Source organism: Mastomys coucha, unplaced genomic scaffold (genome assembly GCF_008632895.1).
Source record: "Mastomys coucha isolate ucsf_1 unplaced genomic scaffold, UCSF_Mcou_1 pScaffold5, whole genome shotgun sequence".
NCBI classification, from domain to species: domain Eukaryota; kingdom Metazoa; phylum Chordata; class Mammalia; order Rodentia; family Muridae; genus Mastomys; species Mastomys coucha.
The window spans coordinates 54,100,215-54,105,031 of NW_022196911.1; positions in this window are offsets into that span (position 1 = coordinate 54,100,215).

The window sequence follows — 4,817 nt, forward strand, 5'->3', positions numbered from 1 at the left end:
TTTCAGCAGCTCATAGGACATTTTATTACTGTGCTTAGGGAGAGAAGCATGAATTATCTAAGGGCTAGGGCAGGAGGTGATCACTTGCATGGAAGAAAATTTCACCAGAGCCTGTGGGGCTGAAGCAGCTAGGCTGGTGCACAGACACACCAAATGTTGGATGCATTCAGTTTGAAGAGCTGGAGACTGTAGCCCGGTTTTTCCCAGGCTGATGCATCTGTTTCGAAAATTTACCTTCACAGCTCATTGTTGGTCATCTACAACCCTTTCTCATTTGCTGATGTAATAAAAGAGGAATGACCACAGAAGTCCCTTCTGCAAACACAGGCTGGAGGAACCGGCCAGCTTACCTCCTCACATCCCTATTCCTTGGTATGGTCAGCTAGAGCCCTTGGATGCCCAATCAGAGAAAACAGTGCCCTTAACTGAGGGACTTTCCAGCGGCCCAGCCTCACACCACTCCAGAGATGTCCCTGGAGGAAAGGCTACTGTGTGTGGTGGGCAGGCCTTTGTCCAAAAGATGTCAGCTGGAAACTGCAGAGGACAAAGGACCACAAAACCTCATTCCTACTTTTATGAGAGGAGAGGATGCAAGCTCATCACAAACAATGCCTGCTACCCACTCCTGGAGCTCCAAAGTCAATGGTTCAATGGCACAGGGAAGCCTGTAAACATGCTCTCCGGGTTCGGCAACCCATGTATCCCACTAGAGTCTGGATGCCCAGTGTTACTGCTGCTCCAACTAGCAGCCTCTTTGGGGGACCCCCCTCCCAAGCGTGTATGTCATATATCGGCCATGATAGTATGTCACTTGTATTAACTGTGGAAATTTTAAAAAGAACCCAGCTTCATGGTTGGGTGGAAGCCTGCTCATAGTAGAAAAGACTGTATGCAGAGCAGAATCAAAAAATCGAGGATGTCAAGGGGCTTATTAATGCCAAAGGAGTTCATTCCACATGTGGACCGACAGCCACCAGTGCCAGGCACTGGGCTTTAGAACCAGTAAAGAAAAAGAGAGGCTCGAACAAAACTAGAAGTTTCAGCATCCCCTTTTAAAGTTCCTGCTAAACCCAAGTGCGTCCGTCCACCTTTAGTGGCTGAAGTGGAAGCCATTGCTTCCCAGGCTTTCCTTTTTCATTTTCTTCTCTTAATACTTCAAAGGTACATTTTGATTCACGTTGTGTGCCTTTATTGGTGGTCAGAGGATGATGTGTAGGAATCCCCTCTCTCCTTCCACTATGCGGACACTCCTGGGTTCTCCTTCCTTCCTTTCTTCCTTTCTTCCTTCCTTCCTTTCCTTTACCAACCCTTTCTCCTCTCCTCCTTTCTTTCTCACAAGCAAAACCTTCCAGTTTGCCAGTTTCACCTGTATCCCAACATGTTGGTCCAGTAACAGAGGTTCTCCAGGTCATTGATGTTGCTTTATCAATAATGGGATGCTGCCATGGGAAAGCCAAATGCAGTGGGAACCTGTATCTCAAAGTGAGCAACGAATGTCACATTCAAAGAAGCTGGAACAAAGGAATAGTTTGTTGTTGTTGTTGATGTTTGTTTGTTTTCTTGCTTGCTTGCTTGCTTTTAAAGGTACAAATGAGGAGGAATGTGCAAGATACTTTTAAACAATAATCTTTAGCCAAAATTATCAATAGCAAAAGTGGCACCAGAGTGGAATTGGACAGGCACTTGTTGGCAAGGTCTTCATGTAGAAGTAATATGAGTGTGTGTGTGTGTGTGTGTGTGTGTGTGTGTGTGTACAGGAGTTGCTGGGTCCTGAGGAATATTAATATGAATCTCAAACTAATTGACCTATGGCACTCAGTCCCTTAGAAGCATTCTTTAAGGTTTCTGTGGGTTCTGTGAAAGTTCATGGTTCTGAAATCTTTTGTGATTGAACACTATTTGGTTTGTGAGTAAGTTAACCAGTCCTTTACAACCTCTCTGCTTCACCCCTCCATATCTCCCTCCAGACTGTTAAGTAGAACAGGAAGTTATTGTCTGACAACTTTTATATTTTATACAACTCCAGATCCATTGGGTATGGTTTTGTGTGTGTGTGTGTATGTGGGTGTGTGTGTGTTTTTTTTTTAAAAAAAAAAAAACACGTTAAATGACCTGTAAAATAGGAAGGACATCTTTATTCAGAATCACCTACCCCCCATAGGTGATTCCTCATTGCAATGTGGCCTTGGAGTGAAGGAGAGAGACAGGGTTTTGTCCACTCTGAACACAGGGTAGACACACAATAACACACTGCCAAGGTGGATAGAAAGTGACTTAGAGGTTGATGTCACTTCAAGGGGCACTTCATGCAGTTGTACTTATTAAGTTTTGTCTCATATTATTTTCACTTGTGAAATAGCCTTTAAAACAACATTTAATGAGCCAGGTGTGGTTAGCTGTTATCTCAACCACTGGAGAAGGAAGCAAGACTATCTGAAATGCAGGGCTGGATGAGCTACCAGACGCCTTGTCCTTTTTTGTTGTTTTGTTTGGTTTGGTTTGGTTTTTTGATTTTTTTTGAGACGGGTTTATTGATGTAGCACCAGCTGTCCTGGAACTCACTCTGTAGACCAGGCTGGCCTCAAACTCAGATCAACCTGCATCTGCTTCCCAAATGCTGAGATTGAAGGCATGTGCCACCACTGCCCAGTCAAGACCTTAACAGTAACAATAACAAACTCTATTGTAAAAGTGAATCCCAATTGATTCTACTATGTATCTTCATGGTTGGGCCTCATCTCTTTTATATATATATATATTTTTTTACACATACTATTTATGAAACTGAATGTTCACTTTTGCTTCCAAACATGGCTGTTACTTTGGGAGACTACAACAGTGGGGTTTCTGGCATAGTGTAGAGAACCTTGGTCTATTTTTCCAGATTTCCTCAGTGTTTTTTCAGGGTAGGGCAGTATTTTTGCTTGCACAAATACTGGTCAGGCCACTACAATTTTACTAGGTGAAACATTTACCGTTGTTTTATTGAGCATCTCTTTTATGTCAGTTTGATAGTAATGTTATTTTTTTCAAATTTCTCTTTCCTATTCATATTCTTAAACAATTTGTAAATTTTCTCTAATTTATAGATATTTGTAACATTAACCCTTTGACTCTCAGTAATTGCAAATTTTAGCCCAAAGTTTCTTTACATTAAGTATATAGGAAGGTTGCCACCCCACCACCACCACCAATTTTTTTTCCCTGCTTGCTTGCTTGTTCTTGCTTTTCAAGACAGGGTTTCTCTGTGTCGCCCTGGCTGTCCTGGAACTCCATCTGTAGACCACGCTGACCTCAAACTCTGAGATCTGCCTGTATCTGCACCCCTCATCCTCCTCCTCATGCTGAGATTTAAGGTGTGTGCCACCATTGCCAGGCTCTAAATAGTTTTGGTTTTGGTTTGTTTTGTTTTGTTTTTTGGCTTGATTTGGTTTGTTTTACAATATTTCCTTGAAAGCATTTTCTTTTGCTGATAACCAAGAATATGTTGACAAACGAATGCATGATGCCCAGCTTTAAGATATCCAAGGCACCAGCAGCCAGCCGAATAGGCTTCCAGGTTTGTTCTTTCACCAAACATCTGCCAAGTGCCAAATTATCTTTCATCCTGCAGACACACCCCGTAGTCACCGGAACGACAGCCACACCTCTGAGTGGGAGTTTATGATTCTCTCTGTATTTCGGTGAGAGATGAAAAAAAGGAAAAAAGACTGCGTGTCGATGTGAAAAGAGCTCATAGAAATTATGCACAAGTATGTACAGGGCACCGTGCCAGCCTCTTCACTCACATGAACTTACAGCATCTAACAGGCATTATATCATCACAGGAAGAAATGGAAATGCAGAGGCAGTAGATGGCCTGCCCCAGGTATAGCAGCTAACTGGCCGTCAGACCAGGATTTGTCAATCAGTAATATTGCAGATCCTGATTCAGCGTGTATGACGATAGGGCATTAACAGTTTGCTTTTATAAAGCCAGCTCTCCAAGTGATGCTGAAATGTGAGCCATGAGAACATACAGCCTTTTTATTTTCTCTCAGTACCCTGCGGGAGGGGGAAAGGCGGGGTGGGGGGGGGGATGGTGCGCGAGAGCGTGCGCGAGAGCGCGCATCGTAACCTCCTTAACCAGCTGCGTCTTGTAACTACGGTACCCATCGTTAAGATTATGCCTTAGCTTTGGCTCCAGACATGATGGGCGTCCCAAGTATCATACCTTTCTCCAAATGAAAGTCTACTCAGCTACACACTTCCAGTGAAACAACCTTAGTTTGTTTTCATATTTCCCAAAGAGCTGTTGGGATTTGGTCATGAATCCTCATAAAAATGTCTTTACTTTTGTTTCCCCTGGATGGAGACTGACGGGGGGGGGGGGGGAATGGAAGTCGGAAGCTGCCATTTCCTTAGAGCTGGCAACAAGCGTCTCCCTCTTTAGCTGAGGGTGAGAAAGAAATGGCTGGCGATTTAGCTCAACAAAGATCAGATCCAGATGCATTGTTCCTTCACAGACAGAGACACAGTAGGGAGAGACGCTAAGTCGTTCACGTTAAAACAAAGGGTTCAGACAAATATAAGGCACCTGAGCTTGCTCAGCCAATGCATTTTCGGATTGGTTGAGATATTGTCCAGTAGAAAAGAAGAAGCGGGGTCACCTAGTGACAACATTTTATGTTTGTCCAATCAGATGAGAAGACTTTGGAGCCTTCATTTAAATATAAAGATGACAAATAACCCTGCTTTCACCGTATCCCTGTTCGTCTCGGTGCAGCCAGTGCAGCAGGATGCCGGAGCCTTCCCGCTCCACTCCCGCCCCGAAGAAG